General features: G+C 39.6%; 1 non-coding gene across 1 annotated transcript; it reads right to left on the bottom strand.

The window, feature by feature from the left end:
- Positions 1–5,352: 5,352 nt before the first annotated feature.
- Positions 5,353–5,459, bottom strand: LOC141616548 (small nucleolar RNA R71). The gene has a single exon (XR_012530889.1). It is a non-coding gene; the product is annotated as a small nucleolar RNA R71 (small nucleolar RNA).
- Positions 5,460–18,593: the final 13,134 nt, after the last annotated feature.

The raw sequence follows: 18,593 nt of genomic DNA, 5'->3' as shown, positions 1-18,593 counted from the left end.
TATGCCTAAAATACAACAGGCTGTCAAACGCGTTTTCTACGCGCAGAAGGAACCTATCCGAGAAAGGACGCAGTAAGTGCTGCGCCTCTTCTAAGGGACGCAACACCTGCTGCGCCTTTTCTCAGGGCTTTCTTTTTGTCCAAGTTTCCGTATTTAACCTAAGTTGGTTGTTTCCGGATCTTTCCTTCTGTAACCCTAATTCCTCCGTGTGATTAGTATAAATAGAGGCCTTTGCCTCTCATATTTCTCACGCGATTGTCCGCCCTTCTCTTCTCCCTTTGCATTCTAAGACCGCGCTCTTTGCTTATTGACGTCTACGTGCTTGAACGTTCGACCACGTAAGCTCGGATCCTTCTGAGTACCAGTCTCGTTTTGCATGGCCGACCAATTTGACCAACTCCACTCAATTAATCAAATCAGTTCGAGTCGAGTTACCACTAAAAACTGATTTAGTTAAATCTCGCGACGCTAACATGTAAGTCTGAGGGTGTGAAATCCCAACTTTATTTATTTATTTTCTGTATTATAATTAATGTAAGAAGTTATGTCATAAGCATGCTCAAAACCGTCTTTTAAAATCACCTTTTAAAACCTTTTAACGGAAATAACACAGATCTGATGTGGGGAAGAATCGCATCAACTGATGCGCCTTCTGGAAAGGGGCCAGCATCTGCTGCGCCTCTTCCATGGGCTGCTTTCAGTTGCTGCACTTCTTCTTCTTCTTCCTCCTAGGATTTTTGTTCCTTTCGTCTTTTATTTTTCTTTTTTCGTTCTTTCCCTTATTTCACCTAATAATTTTCAAATTAGTCTTTTATAAATCTTTTTAAACCTTTCTCAGCTTAAATCTCTTATAATTCAATATTTGCGGGTTTTCGTCATCTTATTCAAACCCGGATTTAAAGGATTCGATTTCTCCATATCAAGTTGTTTGAATTCGTCCTTTGTACATATTTTCATGTTATGTTTTGTTTCGTTCTTATTTCATCTTTTAAACAAAGTTTTGTAAATAAATCAATTCCGACATCGCAAATAATATCTAACTTATAATAATTCGTTTTTAATTGTTTTCTTTCACTTCATGACGATCCCAGATGCATGTAAATCAATTAATCACTTCTACTCGAGTTACAAATCAATAAATCAATGTAAATTAACCAACGAACATTAACAAACCGCGAGTCTGACTTTCACAGTCAGAACCCAACTCAAGAACAGACGCAAGAAGTGCTGTGCCTCTTCCAGAGGACGCAGCAGATGATGCGCCTGTTCTGAGTTGGCTTCTGCCTCTGAACTCTTCTCGTTTTGACGTAAGGTTTCTAATTAGGATTTTAATTAACTATTATTCTTATTATCACCATAATTCGACATATTTTCCATATAATTCATATTTTCCATATTTTCTATTTTATTTCTTTATTTTTATTTTCCAATTTTCCTTGTTTTCCAAATTTCCTTGTTTTCCAAATTTTCTTGTTTTCCAAATTTCCTTGTTTTCTAATTTTTCTTATTTTCCAATTTCCTTATTTTTCCAATTTTCCAATTTTCCTTATTTTATTTATTCTTTTCTTTTATTTCTAAAACTCTTTTGGGCATGTTTATGACGTAAATCAGTTAAATCATTGTAATTTATTTCTTTATTTACTTATTGAATTTTATCATGAATGTTTGCTTGTTCTCACATGTAATTAATCTAAAGCCTACTTTGACATTAATAAATGCTAATTATTTGTTCACCGACATAGTTTAATTCACATGCTAGGATTAATCTGTGGATGTTGCATTGCATGCATATAATCGACAACATATCAAGTATGAATAACTTCCCTAATCATTAGTAGAGGCCGCTATCGAGGCGAGCGGGATTAGGTGTTCAGTAAAAGGACTTTCTAATACGTACCCTCACCCCTTACTCCAGATCTCTGTGAACATCCGTGTTCATTGGCATCCACAAGAGTCATTCTAGACATAGAATGCTAAGGGTAACGAGTTCTTAGTGTTCATGTCACTACTTTGTGTCTTGACATGACACGAGGTATTCGAGCGGTTCTAATTTCCCATAAAAATTGGTGGCGACTCCACAAATGCAAACGCTTGTTTCCCAAGCGCCCCCGTGGGCCCCCGTGTCCACAGTTTGGCGACTCCGCTGGGGGAGTAATACACTTACGTGTTGCCAAGGGTGAAACTTGAACAAGGTTAGGGAATAGTTTATATGAGACAGTTGTCGGTTTTTATTACTCGACCTTTTTAGGTCGTTTTATTCGGCCTTCCTAGGCCCAACCCAACCCATTCGACCAATCGTCCCGTCTGGACGGTCCAAATACTTATCTGGGCCTAAAGATGGATAACGATTGACGTCAACCATGCCGTGATGCATACTCATGTTTGTATCAAGGGCTTTCACTACTCGAGGAAATGGACTAGGAACCGGCCTTACTCATGTTTGGCACATACCTCTCCACAGACCCGGGTTTGATTGCTTGGTATGGCAACCCACCCTTTTAAGCCAAAACCCTTTAAATGCACTCAGCATACTGTGGACGCGGGCTCACGGGGGCGAAAAGCGAGCAAGCTTTTCTTGTGCATTTGTGGAGTCGCCACCAGTTTATTGTGGAAAATTGGAAACCGTTCGAATACCTCGTGCCATGTCAAGACATAAAGTAGTGACATGAACACCAAGAACTCGTTACCCTTAGCATTCTATGTCTAGAATGACTCTCGTGGATGCCAATGAACACGAATGTTCACAGAGATCTGGAGTAAGGGGTGAGGGTATGTATTAGGAAGCTCTTTTGATCGAACACCTAATCCCGCTGATGTGACCATTATTTGAGCATATTTAGTCCCCGAATTAGCCTCGTTCCAATGCTTTTTAGTGCATATTTGGGTCATTTACTATCTTTAGTCCTTTGTTTTGTATATTCTTTGAGGTTTTATTTCCTTGGTAGGAGAGGAGTGCAAACCTTGCATTTTCATGGCAAAATAAAGCTAAATTGATCGAATTTAATGACCAACCATCAAAGAGAAGACAAGACTAGAAGGCCTTTGTACATATTATAGTAGATGGGCAATGATGAAGAAATCCTTCCATCCCCGACTAAATCCCGGAGGATTATTGGAAGAAGAGAGGAAGAAAAGAAGAAAAGAAAGGCTGGGAGGAGATCCGCTCGTCCAACCAGGCAGGACGCCCGTCCAACACTTCAAGAATCCGAGCGTCTTTGCCATAGGGACGCCCGTCCAACCCCGCCCCAATCCGCTCATCCAAGAATCAATTCGCCCGTCCAACCCCGCCCCAATCCGCTCGGCCAAGCATCAATCCGCCCGTCCAGCCACCCCAGAATCCGCTCGTCCCGACCCTTGGACGCTCGGATTGTCTTACAGGCCCATACGTCCTCTTCTTCCCTCCATTGAAGATGCGCATATTTTCGGAAGACTAGCAAAAAGGAGACTCGCATCTTTTCTAAGAAGAGCGATTCCTCAAGGACTTAATCGTCATTTAAGCCCGTAGTAAACCCTAATTTGTGTACCTAATCCCCACTATAAATACCCCATTAGTCTAATTAGATTAATCATGTTCTTCTTATCAATCTTTAGTATAGTTTATATCATTCTAATCTCTTCTTAATCTTGTAATCAACTTCTAATCAAATATTAATACAAATCTCATTTCCTTAATTTCTCTTTTGTTCATCTTTTATTTTGGGTAATTGAAGATTATTTGGGTTTATTGGGAGATTGACAACCTTTCATCAATCATCAAGTACTTCTATTATTCTTTGCATGATTATTTTGGAATCATCATTAGGTATAACCCTCTTAATCCCTTTTTAATTATTGTTAATCATCTTCATTTATTCATCATGTTTTGCTTTGTTAATATGATTGACAACCTTGTTAACATGCTAAACTTGATAATGAGTGAGTAGTTTCCTTAACTAGGGTTAATGGGTAATTAGGGGAAACCAACATGGGGGATGATTCATGCTTAATTTAATATGTTTTCATAATTTATTTGCTTGCTTGTTGTGATCTCAACTTATGCACATGTTATGTTTGATGAAATGCGAGCCTATGAATCCTTGCATTTTTTACCCATCACTTACCTTTTTAATGAGACTTGTAAGACATAAACCAACTCGAGTCTCATTAGACCATGCATATAGTTGAGTAGGGAGGATTAAGTCGACTTGTAGGTGTTGTACAATCTAATCGATTCGGCTCCGGGACCCAAACCTTCCTAGGATTGTAAGATATAAACCAACTCGATCCATCACAACAATAATTGCTTGCTTATAATTTGAGAATATGTTTGTATGATCAATTTCCATGAATCCCCTATGGCCCCATGACACCCTAGTGCTTTTAATCAATTGTTTACATCTCATTTTAATCATCTTGCTTGTTTACTTTTATTGCTATTTAGTTTAGTGATCTTCTTATCTCAACCCAAATTGTGACACCCCTAGACACCGCTACTTGCAATCGAAAATCCTACATCAATACCCATCCCTTGGGATCCGACCTTTACTTGCCTCTTTACTAACAGTAGAGTTGTTTGTGAAGTTATAAATATTGTTTTGGTCTAGGTGCTCCTAACGACAAGTAACCGAAATCTAAGCTCCAAGAGAGTCCGACCAAAAACGGCGCCGTTGCCGGGGACGGTGTTAACTTGATTTGATTTTCTTAGATTGTTATTAGTTGTGTCTTTCTTTGCCTTGGGGAAGTAATTTTCCTCAAGGTTTGTTCTAATTGTTTTCGAGTTGTTTGATATTTTGCATGTCTAGAAGATCACAAGGTAACTTGTTACCCATTGATCACGAAATTGAAAGGACTTTGACAACCAATAGAAGACTTGCTAGAGGTACTTTGAGAGGTATTGGTAAGGTTGTAGATATTCAACCAAATACTATTGAGTTCATCAACCCTTTTGCAAGAGAAGGTGAGGAGAACCCAACACAAAATCCAACACAAAATCAACCCACAATGCCTAAATTTTCATCACATTCCGTACCAACCGAGGAGAACCTACCCAATGTTACTCCCCCACCACAACACTTAACCGGAAATTTCATTGCAAAATCCGCATTTATCCAATTAGTCGAAAGAAGCCAATTTGGGGGGATGCCTAGTGAAGACCCTCACTCTCACATGGAGACTTTTTGTGACTATTGTGATGCGATTTCACAAACCGGTGTAACTCAAGACCAAATTCGATGGGTCTTATTCCCTTTTTCTCTAATTGGCACCGCAAAACAATGGTTGAAAAGCCTTGATAAGGCTACTCTTGGAATTGACTCTTGGAAGAAGTTGGCTCTAGCTTTCTACAAAAAATTCTACCCTCCGGAAAAGACTAACATGCTAAGAGCTCAAATTACGGGTTTTAAGCAAAGGGATGAAGAATCTTTGGATGAAGCTTGGGAGCGGTTCAAAGGAATTTGTCGCTCATGTCCTCATCATGGACTTAGCGAGTGGTTCTTGGTACAACAATTTTGGAATGGTCTTTATGAAGACTCAAGAAACATTCTCAACATGGGATCAAATGGTATGTTCACCGAAGTTGACGATAATCAAACTTGGAACAAGATTGAGGAAATGGCGGTCCATAATTCACAATATAGTAGACCTCGCAAGGCTACTAGAGGAGGAAAGCATGAAGTGGACTCTATTACTCAATTCGGTGCTCAACTTAGTGCTCATATTGATACCATCAACTTGAAGTTTGAAAAGGCTATGGCTAAACTTGAAGAAGCCTCAAAATCACCAAAGCATCATGTTAATGCCATGATAGCATCTTCATCAATCCCATGTGGGATATGTGAGAATTGTGGAACTTTAGAACATGACCAAAGTGAATGTAGGGGAACAAATGAACAAGTGAATGCTTTTCAAGCATACAAGAGTAGTACCCCTTATTCCAATTATTACAATGAAAACCCCAAATTCCACCCAAATCTCTCATACGAAAGCCAAAATGTTCAAAACCCTCAACAAACATACACCCCATATCCCATGAGAAACCAAAATCAAAGACCCTTTTACAACCAAAACCAAGGTTATCAAAATCAAACTCCATACAATCAACAAAATGACCAAGGTTTTGATATTCAAAAAGAGATCCTCCAAATGCAAAAGAATCAACAAGAATTTTTCACTCAAATGCAAAAAGATAGCCAAACAAAAGACATCACCATCAACAACATCCTAGCCCACACAAAAATGTTGGAAACTCAATTGACCCAACTAGCATCTTCAAACTCTCAAAGACAAAAGGGGCAATTACCACCTCAAGGTAATCCCCCAAGACATGAAACGGTTAGTGCCATCCACTTGAGGAGTGGTACGAGATATGAAGGACCAAAGAAGCAAGTTGAGGATGAAGTTGTGGAAGCTAGTGACAAAGAAGGAGTTGTGCAAAACTCTAAGGAAAATGAACCAACAAAACAAGAAGTTTCAAAGAAAAATGAAGAAAAGGCCAAGGAGAAGGAGCCCATTGTGATTAGACTTCCATTCCCAAGTCGTCAAGCTAAGCCTAAGTTCGATGACCAACTTGGAAAATTCATGGAAATTGTGAAGAATTTGGAAGTCCCGATTCCTTTCACGGAATTAATCAATCACGTGCCGGCCTGTGCAAAGTACATGAAGGACATCCTTACGAAAAAGAAGTCGATCCGGAAGCTTGAAACTATCGCCTTCACTAAGGTGAGTAGTGCAATCCTTCAAGGGAGTTCACCTCCGAAACTTAAAGACCCGGGAAGCTTCTCAATACCGTGTACCATTGGCGACACCACGATAAACAAGGCTGTGTGTGATCTAGGAGCAAGCGTGAGTGTTATGCCGTATTCGGTTAGTAAAAGGCTAGGGATGGGAGAGCTTAAATGTACGAACATCACACTCCAAATGGCCGATAGATCGACGAAGACACCGTTAGGGATATGGGAGGATGTTCCCGTGAGAATTGGCAAATTCTTCATCCCGGTGGACTTTGTCATTGTTGACATGGAAGAAGACTCCAATATTTCGATCATCCTAGGTAGACCTTTCTTGCACATCGCGGGTGCGGTGATAGATATGAAGCACAGAGAGCTTACTCTAGAAGTGGGAGATGAGACCATAACTTTCAATCTTGACAAGACCATGAGAGCTCCCCGATTGCATGAGCCATGCTTTATGGTTGATCACTATAGCCGGAAGGATGATAGGAAGAAGTCAGAATTCCAATGGAAAAAGAAAATTGATGATGCTCCATTCAATGAGCAAGGGAATAACAACAAAGAGAGCTTGAAAAGCTCACCCATGAAAAGTGAAAAGGATGGCCTCATTGGCCAAAACAAGAAAGAAGGAGAGTTGTCTCTATCAACTCAAGAAATTTTTAATGATCAAGTAGACGAAGTTTGCGGTCTTTGGGATGATGAGTTCGAAGGGATATTCAATCCCTACATTGGTAATGCTATGAACCAAGACCATCACGAAGAACAACGAGTGCAAAGATCTATTGAGGATCTTTATCATGACAATGAACAAGCTTTCGACTACTTCTTCAAGGTGTTGAGTAACATCAACAACACCTTGAACATGCCCCCTTGACATCTCATATTGGATGAGAGTTTGGTGGAGTCCTCCCTAAACCACTATTTATAAATATTCTAACTCTCTAACTTGCATTTCAATTTTTACATTGCATTCTTTGTCATTTTTGGATTTATATTTTTGTGCTTTGATAAAGATATTCATCATTTTGAGAGAAGTGAGGGAGGGACTTATGATTTCATTAATGTGTAGTGCTTTGACGTAGTGTGGGGATAACAATTGCCTAGGCCATTCATGCCTTTGTAGTGCCCCTACAATGAAGAACACGAGGATTGAAGAATGAAAATGTTACGGGTTATGCAGTACCCACGGATGGACCTGAATCCGTGTGGTCAAGGAAGAATCCGAGCGGCCAAAAGGGAATCCGCTTGTCGTCAAGGAATCCGGGCGTCCAAGATACAATCCGCTCGTCTGGCAGAGCTGTAGAATTCAAAAAAAATGGTCTGTCACAGAATCCGAGCGTCCTAATTAAGAATCCGCTCGTCTGATTCTGGACGCTCGTCTTTTTGCTGTTGATTTTTAAAGTATCTCCCTGTAACAGAATCCGAGCGTCCGTCCAGGAAGACGCTCGTCCCAAATTGAAAAATCTGCTCGTCCTTGCTGAAAGACGCTCGTCCTGTGGGGTCATTTCCCGAGGCAAAACACGAAGAATCCGAGCATCCCAGCCCTTGGTCCGCTCGTCCCCTGCTGCTGTTTCAAAAATAACGGGTCTTTTAAACCCTTTTTCCCTCATCCATTTTCATTTCTTCTACATTCAAACACTAACCACTACTCAAAAACCCCAAAAACCCTCATCCTCTACATCAACAAAACCAAATTTCCTCAACCAAATTCAACAAAATCAAATCCAAACTTCCTCACAACAAAAATTAATCACTCCTTTTGCAACAATAATTGATTCAAACACCAAAATCTTCAACTTTTGAGTCGGTTTTTAAGATACAAGGCAACATTCTTTCATCTTAAATCGATTTGGGCATAACTAAAAATTGGAGATTTCAATCTTTCTTTGGTGTAATCAAGAATGGCAAGAACTAAAGGAGGTAACAAGGCACCCCCAAAGAAGACACTTTCAAAAAGGCAACAAACTCTTCAAGCAAAACAATTGTCAAAGGCATTGGTAGTCCATGAGGCAAGGTTGGAGGTTCAACAAGGCCCCCCTATGGAAGCTACAACATCAACAAGTCCGGTCATTGAGCAATTATCCAATTATCCGGAGGTAATTTTCACTTCCGACTCTCATAGGGATAAATTTGTTCCCTTTGCTAAGAAGACCATTATGCCTACAAAATTTATTTGTGAAGATGCTTTGACAAAGTTGGGTGTTCTTGAACAAACCAAAACCTTCTTTGAGGGTATGGGATTGGGTAAATTGTTTACCATGAAAGAATTGACATACCCCTCCCTCACCTTGGAATTTTTGAGTTCCTTGAATGTCACAAGGGTGGAGACTAGAACCCACATCGAATTTTGTCTTGCAAATGTTGATAGACGCATCACTTATGGCGAATTGAGTAAGATTTTAGGCCTTAGTGATACCCCGAAATATACAAAGCTCCTCGACAAGTATGACCCCGCTCCTCTTTGGGAGGCAATTTCCGGAAAGAAATTTGTGCGCTTTCATGATTGTCGTGCTCTATTAGTCCACCATCCGGGCATTAGAGTGTGGCATAAGGTCATTGGGAATACTTTGATAGCAAGAAATGGCACTAATCATCTTACCAAGCTCGATTGTGTTCTTCTTGAGTCGGCCTTGAACATAGGAAGGGAATTCACTAAGCCATATAATGCTCTAAGACTTTTGGTTGAACGATGGCTTAATGTCGATTGTGGTAAAGAGGGCACCGCTTTCATTGTAAATGGAGGACTAGTTACCCATTTGGCCAAGCACTTTAACCCAAATTTCAACAAAGACAACACTTATGTAGCGGTTAAAGGAGGCCATCTCATTGATATGGACACCATGATTCACAAGTTCAAGTGGGTCAAGCATGATCCTCTTGACACCAAATATGTGTGGTTAACCAATGAAGCTAGATCCTTCACCTTGCCTTCAAAGATTTGCCGATTGAGTGTTCACCGACCGAACTACCTTCTTCCACTCTTAGAGGAGACCGAGTTTATTATTCAACAACAAAGAGGCGAGATTGACGAGCCCTCCTCCTCCATTGTCACACCACCCTACCCATTTGAGTATCACGAGTTCAAACCCAAGGATGTCGAGGTAGGAAATGATTACATGACTCTACTCATGAGGGAAATGCACAAGCAAGCTTACAATAATAGAGTGGATGCTTACAAGGCCCAATGTCCGCCCCTCCTACATCTAGCTAGGCAAGGACTTCTTGATCCATCATGTCGTTTGCCTAGTTGAGCGGATAGGGAAGTTTTCTTTCCTAGCACCTCTAGTGGTGGAAGACCGGGTGGAGAGGAGAATGTTGATAAGGAAAATGTTAATGAAGAAGGTGAAGAAGAAGAGGGTCAAGAAAGTGTTCAAGAAGGAGAAGCTCAAGAAGAGGAAAGTGAGGAAGAGCAAGGAAGTGAAAGTGGGAGTGGAGATGATTCCACATCTATGGAGGAAGATGATGATAATGATGATATGATGGAGGATTAGCAAACCTTGGAGGCTCCTACATTCTTTCACCCCTCTTATGGTTTGTCTACTTCTTTTGTTTTCTTTATTTTATTTTGATCATTTGTTTGTGGAGTCCTAGCAACATGGAGGACTAACACCTTGTCTTCATTAAGGTGTTCTTTTCATTGTTCCCAACTTGTAAAATCCAAAATGCCAATTTGTAGTTTCATGCATTGCATTCCATGTGCATGAAGTACCCCAAAATTCAAGACATTATAAATAATGTCTATTTTGGTTTGGGGAAGTCCATGCATATGCATCGGGAGCTAATTTAAATTATGCTCTCCGCCATAACAAAAACACGTGCATCATGTAGTGTAGTTTAGTATAGTTTGCATTTAGTTTAGAAATCATGCATCATGCTTGCATAATTTCCTATCGTATTGGCCATTGAGGACAATGCCCATACTAGTGTGGGGATGGGAAATTCTAACTTGACTTTTATTCAAAATCTAAAAAAAAAATCACAAATTTCGAAAAATCCAAAAAAAATTGAAAAAATCAAAAACATGTTCATTCCTTTTTATTGTAGTCTTGTATATATTATTGTATATATATATTGTGTTTGTTTACCCTTGTTCACATTTATTGACTACGCCACATCCGAGACATGAGGATATTGAAGACCGCATGGTATGATCTTTCCAATCTCCTTTTTCCTCTTTATGTTAATGACTATGTGGCTTTATTTTGATTGATGCGGTAAAAACAATGTGAATTTAGGATTGCATTTAAATTATTTGGCATACTAGTTGGTAGAAGCATTTTCATTAGGATGTATAAATGTTAGTTGCATCATGGCATGTAGTTTGCATGTTAGAAAATTTTTATGAAACCGTCTACTTGGGAAGCTTGACAAGTGTATATAGGCCCTAGTAGATGCTTTTTCTTCTTAATACTTTGCTTGTTAGAATACTTGTAAAACACCCTAGGATGTCTCATGCTAGTATCCTTTGACCCATGGATTAAGGCCTAGTCAAGAGTACCTTGTGGTGTGATAACTCCTTGGCTACCGTTTATTCCAAGGTGACCCTTGAAAACATGCAACCATCAGTCATCCATGTTCTACCATACATTTTGTCATCAAAGGGAATGGGCACAAAAAGAAATTGTTCAAAAAATTGAGTTCAAGAAATGAAAAGAAAAAGAAAAAGTTTGCAATTGCATCAAAAGAAAAGAGGAGTAACAAAAATGAAAACTTCTATGCTTCAAAAATAAGCACCCTCACTACATATGGGGTGACTTTGAAAATGTTCAAAAGAAAATGCAAAAAGTTGAAAAATTGTCAAGTGTTGAAATGCCAAAAATCAAAAGAAATGGCGAAAAGAAATTGTTCTCAAATGTTATATGCGACAAGAAATTGGGGGAAAAACAAAACAACAAAAGCAAACTCCCAAATGAAACTCAAATACTATTGATCCCTTTATCCATCGTATCCATTTTTGTGCATGGTAGAGAGGGGACGACCCTTCTTCTTGTCTAGGCAAGAGGGGGAATTCCGCGATCCTCCAGTGTTTCTAACACCATAGGGAGTCTATTCTTGACAAAAGCATTTAACGATTGAGGACAAAGGTACCCTAGCTTGACACAACTTGGAGGTGATTTATTGGTATCCTTCTAGGCTTAGTAGTTTTAAGAAATTGCATCTATGAAGGAGTGTGTACCCTTGAATTGCTTCCCATTTAGATAATTTCCGACACTTAGATGAGGAAAGTTGCTATTCATTTGTAGATGCATCCATTACTTGATCTTGTGTGCTTTAATGTTTGGATGTGTCGCCATTTTAGCAAGACCCACCTTGCCTTGCAAGAAGGCATCCTACCTCATGTTTGTCTTGTTGTGAGTTAAAGGGGCGGAGTGAGACCCGCTAACTGTCTCATGTTGGCTATGTTAGTAGGATAGTTTAAATAAGGGTCCTAGTTTTTGTCACCTCTTTACTCGGGACGAGCAAAGGTTCGGTTTGGGGATATTTGATGTGACCATTATTTGAGCATATTTAGTCCCCGAATTAGCCTCGTTCCTATGCTTTTTAGTGCATATTTGGGTCATTTACTATCTTTAGTCCTTTGTTTTGCATATTCTTTGAGGTTTTGTTTCCTTGGTAGGAGAGGAGTGCAAACCTTGCATTTTCATGGCAAAATAGAGCTAAATTGATCGAATTTAATGACCAAGCATCAAAGAGAAGACAAGACTAGAAGGCCTTTGTACATATTATAGTAGATGGGCAATGATGAAGAAATCCTTGCATCCCCGACTAAATTCCGGAGGATTATTGGAAGAAGAGAGGAAGAAAAGAAGAAAAGAAAGGCTGGGACGAGATCCGCTCGTCCAACCAGGCAGGACGGCCGTCCAACACTTCAAGAATCCGAGCGTCTTTGCCATAGGGACGCCCGTCCAACCCCGCCCCAATCCGCTCGGCCAAGCATCAATCCGCCCGTCCAACCCCGCCCCAATCCGCTCGGCCAAGCATCAATCCACCCGTCCAGCCACCCTAGAATCCGCTCGTCCCGACCCTTGGACGATCGGATTGTCTTACAGGCCCATACGTCCTCTTCTTCCCTCCATTGAAGATGCGCATATTTTCTGAAGACTAGCAAAAATGAAGACTCGCATCTTTTCTGAGAGGAGCGATTCCTCAAGGACTTAATCGTCATTTAAGCCCTTAGTAAACCCTAATTTTTGTACCTAATCCCCACTATAAATAACTTATTAGTCTAATTAAATTAATCATGTTCTTCTTATGAATCTTTAGTATAGTTTTTATCATTCTAATCTCTTCTTAATCTTGTAATCAACTTCTAATCAAATATTAATACAAATCTCATTTCCTTAATTTCTCTTTTGTTCATCTTTTATTTTGGGTAATTGAAGATTATTTGGGTTTATTGGGAGATTGACAACCTTCCATCAATCATCAAGTACTTATATTATTCTTTGCATTATTATTTTGGAATCATCATTAGGTATAACCCTCTTAATCCCTTTTTAATTATTGTTAATCATCTTCATTTATTCATCATGTTTTGCTTTGTTAATATGATTGACAACCTTGTTAACATGCTAAACTTGATAATGAGTGAGTAGTTTCCTTAACTAGGGTTAATGGGTAATTAGGGTAAACCAACATGGAGGATGATTCATGCTTAATTTAATATGTTTTCATAATTTATTTGCTTGCTTGTTGTGATCTCAACTTATGCACATGTTATGTTTGATGAAATGCGAGCCTATGAATCCTTGCATTTTTTACCCATCACTTACCTTTTTAATGAGACTTGTAAGACATAAACCAACTCGAGTCTCATTAGACCATGCATATAGTTGAGTAGGGAGGATTAAGTCGACTTGTAGGTGTTGTACAATCTAATCGATTCGGCTCCGGGACCCAAACCTTCCTAGGATTGTAAGCTATAAACCAACTCGATCCATCACAACAATAATTGCTTGCTTATCATTTGAGAATATGTTTGTATGATCAATTCCCATGAATCCCCTATGGCCCCATGACACCCTAGTGCTTTTAATCAATTGTTTACATCTCATTTTAATTATCTTGCTTGTTTACTTTTATTGCTATATAGTTTAGTGATCTTCTTATCTTAACCCAAATTGTGACACCCCTAGACACCGCTACTTGCAATCGAAAATCCTACATCAATACCCGTCCCTTAGGATCCGACCTTTACTTGCCTCTTTACTAATAGTAGAGTTGTTTGTGAAGTTATAAATATTGTTTTGGTCTAGGTGCTCCTAACGACAAGTAACCGAAATCTAAACTCCAAGAGAGTCCGACCAGCCGCCCGCCTCGATAGCGGCCTCTACTAATGATTAGGGAAATTGTCTATACTCGATATGTTGTTGATTATATGCATGCAATGCAACATTCGTTAGATTAATCCTAACATGTGAGAATTAATACTAAGTCGGTGAACAATTAATTTAACATGCAATTGAGTCGAAATAGGAATTTAAGATCGATTACATGTGAGAGCATATAAGAAATACGATAAAAGAAATACAATAAAAAAATACAATGAAGAAAATTACAATAATTACATTGGAGTAATTGATTTATGTCGAAAATACATTTAAAACGGATAATTTTAGAAAAGAAAGAATAAATAAATAAAAAAACAGAAATTAGGCGATAATACGATTAATAGTAAATTAAATACGTAAACTAATAAACTAGGTCAAGGCAGAAACAGGAGTTCAGAGACAGAACTCAACCAGGAACAGGCGCAGCAGAGCTGCGTCCTTTGGAAGAGGCGCAGCAGTTGCTGCGTCTGTTGCTGAGCTCAGTTCTGGCTGTGATGCCGGAATTGCAAATCGTTAATATTCATGGGTGATTTTAATGCTTGATTATATTATTTGACTCGGATGGAAGTGGTTTAAAAGATTATTTACATGTGATTGAGGTCATAAAAACGATAAAACATGGATAAAAACTAATTAGGATGAATTATTTACAAGATTAAAAGGTTAATTATGAATACAAATTAAACTAACTAATCGAATTAATTATTAAACAGGTTACTAATGACGAACTAATGACGGCAACGATAAATAACGAATTAAAGTATATCAAAGATGAATTCCAGAGACTCAATATGGATGAATCGAACCTCTAAAAACCCGAATTGATTTTATGATGAAAACCCGCAAATATGAATTATAAGGGATTTAAGTCGGATTGTTAATGATAATATGTTATTAACGAATTACAGGTTAAAATTATCATATTAGAATTATCGTGTCGAAAGAAACATGAACAATTGAAAGCAAAATAAAACATACAGGCGAACAAAAGACGAAAGAAGAAGAAAGGAAGCATGAACTGTGGCAGCCTCAGGAAGAGGCGCAGCAGGTGCTGCGTCCCTTCGAAGAGGCGCAACAGTTGCTGCGTCCTTTCTCGACGTTTGTCTCCTGATAATCCGTAAAAATGGTTTAAAATAAAGTTTTACAAATCGGTTTTAAACATATTTTTGACATAAATCTTACAATAATGATTACAAAAATAAAGAACAATAATTAAAAGAAGGATTTACAACCTCAGACTTACATGTTTGACGAAACGAGATTGACTAAGTTAACGTTTAGTGATGCTCGACTCGAATGTACGACGAAAGTGCCCTCTTAGAGGAATTAAACAGATTGATTAAGTTGATTGATTGTGGAGTTGGTCAAATTGGTCGGTCATGCAAAACGAGGCTGGTACTCAGAAGGATCCGAGCTTACGTGGTCGAAAGTTCAAGCACGTAGACGCCAAAAAGTAAGAACGTGGTCTAGAATGCAAAGGGAGAAGAGAAGGGCGGACACTCGCGTGAGAAATATGTGAGACCGAAGGTCTCTATTTATACTAATCACACGACGGAAATTAGGGTTTTCGGAGAAACATTGGAAGTGAATCTCGAAAAGAAACGAAAAATACGCAGAAAAAGATTGAGGAAGAGGCGCAGCAAGCACTGCGTCTCTTGTAAGAGGCGCAAAGACTGCCGCGTCTTTTCCTCGATAGTTTCCTCTCTGGAAGAAATATTTCCGTGTTTCTATTATGGAATAGCGGATTAATCTTATTTCCTTAATATTTTATATGATAATTTCGGGATATATTTTACCAAAGATTAAAAGATTGGAAAAAATATGGAATAGAAATATCCGGAACATTCTGACTCGGCATTTTAAACAGTTATTAGAAAATGAAGATGGTTTTTGACCCGGACTCCAAATGTACTCTAATTACTGTCAAAACGACCGTATCGGCGCGTAGATGACGACTATGAGGTAGACACAAGTGTTTGAGCGATCACTTTATGATAAACTTACGAACTGTCACAAATCGTTCCGTGTACCAAACATGCGGCCCAATCATCACCGGGTGGTTTGCGGGAGGTGCATAAATGAGGTATCTACAGAGCCCCCAATTTGACTGAGGCTTAGACAAGGCGAAAGTCAAAGTATAGCCATCAGGTCAATCGAAGATTACAACCTGACGACTATGGCGACGCGAGGCGGTTCAAGGGGTCTGAACCAAGGACCTGTCGTCGGGAACATTTTAGAGTCTGTCGACTATCGAGGAGGGTCGTTTAAAGTCCATTAGACTACGTAAGGAGGCTCGCCAGCCATAAGAAGAGACCATACCTGAGACTTCTTTCTCGAGATGCTTCCGGAGGTGCATAGGAGCTAAGGGTAAGACCTAAAAGATATGTAAGGATTGTGCTAGGGTGCGGGACCCTAAAGGAAAACATCGGCGAGAAGGCAGCCAAATATAAGTTCAACAAGGTTTGAGTGTAGGAACTCTAGAGGAGTGTGATCCTAAAGGATTATGATCCTAAAGGAAAAAGTGATCCTAAAGGAAGCCATTTTGGGATCTAAGAATCTAGGGGGTAAGAATCCTAACTTTGGGTTTACGAACCCAAGGAAGGAGGCACTGGTTTGGGAACTTCTGGAGAAATCTGCTTGGGTCGGCTTCAAGCGAACTTCGGAAGAGCTTGGGGTCGATGTTGATCTCCACGTGTTGAGAGGGACAAATGTCTGTCCATATACTCTCGTCGGGGAACATAATCAGGAATTGATCTCCATGTCTCGAGAGGGACGATTGGCTCTCCGTGTACTCTCGCTGGGGGAACAGAATAAAGGTGTGTCGAAACACCTGTCAGAAAATATCCGCTCGCTGATGCAAGTGAAGTCTTGATAAAGTACTGCCTATGTTACTTACCTGCATGGTTAGTAGCCACACAAGAATACAATCTAATATATGCATGTAAGCAATTATCACATGGACCTCGAATGAGGAAACACAAAAGTTGTTTCTTTATAAAGGTTGTTTAAAACTTGTTCAAAGAAGTTTGTCGTTTGTAATGCGTTATGCATATTCAAATGGGCTTTAGACATAGGGCTTGTCATGACACAGACCTTATATGGACGTGAAATATAGACTTAGGTTGGACTGACACGACACTAACTTAGGTTTGACGTGACACAGGGATAACTTTGACAGACTTTGCTTAAGCATGCGCAACTCCCAGCCAAGTGTGGGTGACAATGCGTATCAGTTCCAAAGGTAGAAGAATTGAGAGAATGATGAAGGCATATAAAGGCAAGGCATGAGCCATGGATCAGTTGTCTACTTGGACATATTTATCGTTTGTTGTAAAAGAGACCCCCCTTGAGGCACGATAACTTTGGAGAATCGATCTAAGACCTTGGCGTCGTCCAGACCGAGTACTAGCTTGACTCAAATGAGAGAAGAGTAAAGGAAGGGTGGCCTCTCGGAAGAGAAGCCCCCAGGACGAGAAGATGACTTTAGACTTTGGTAAAAAGAAGACTGGGCGATAAGACGGAGCCCCCAGTATAGAGGTGTTGGTTGTGGAAGGGATGTTAATTGAGGTTGGAAGCTTATAGTTGTGACGATTGTGTCCTTGAGGGAAAGTTTATAATTAGGATGGTTGATAATTGAGGTTAAAAGTTAAAAGTGGGGATGGTTGTGTCCTTGAGGACTGCCTACGTATTCACGTGAAGTGAAATCAAACCAGATCGTAGTTCTGAGGTTTGGTTAATTTTATTTGGATGTTGTGCTTATATCCTTCTTGTGTAAGAAAGGACTGCCTACGTATCCACCTGAAGAGGTGAAATCAAACCATGCTCGTAGTTCAAGTGTGTGCCTAAGCTTATGTTGTCAGGACCTTAAAGTGCATGGTTCAGGGGAGTATATATTCCTTTGGTGACTCGAAGAATTGATTTGAGATAACTCCCTCCGATCATAGACCAAAGAGGTATAACTAATTTTGTAAAAATTTCCTTGTTATGTGAGCACACTTAGTGGACCCTAAGGATGATATAGGTTCGTCCCGTTCTAGGTAGCAAAGTATATGAAGACTCCGTGTCTGGGTCAAGGTGAAACTGGATTGGATATTTGGAATGTGGAGCTCGGTAATAAGAGGCTTTGATGAAACAAATCTCTGGAGCTTGATTTTGTGGAGTTAAGGCTTGATGGGGTTATGGCTTGTAATGTGGCTTGGAAATGGAGTCTCTTGGCTTGATGTAGCCTAAGCACATAAAGGTGGGTTAAAACGACGTGGGTTCAAGTTTCCATGTCTTGGCCCTAAAGGATGGGTATATTCAACGAGCTTGAGAGGATTCTCAAAATTCCTAACTATCTCCCTGGTAACGGTCTCGAGAAGGAATTAGGGTGTGTGGTGTGTGAAGGGCTAAGTGAGGGGTGCTAGTTGACCATCTTCATCGATGTCTTGATTCTATATAGAATTCAGCATTGATTTCAGGCTTGTTCTTGATTCAGACTCAGATTCTTGGTCTGGAATATATCTCGGCTTTTTGCTCAGATTTTTGATTCAGGTGTTTTTTTGAAGATAACTTT

The sequence above is a fragment of the Silene latifolia genome, chromosome 11, assembly GCF_048544455.1.
Source record: "Silene latifolia isolate original U9 population chromosome 11, ASM4854445v1, whole genome shotgun sequence".
Classification (NCBI taxonomy): domain Eukaryota; kingdom Viridiplantae; phylum Streptophyta; class Magnoliopsida; order Caryophyllales; family Caryophyllaceae; genus Silene; species Silene latifolia.
This window is presented reverse-complemented; position numbering and strand designations above follow the sequence as displayed.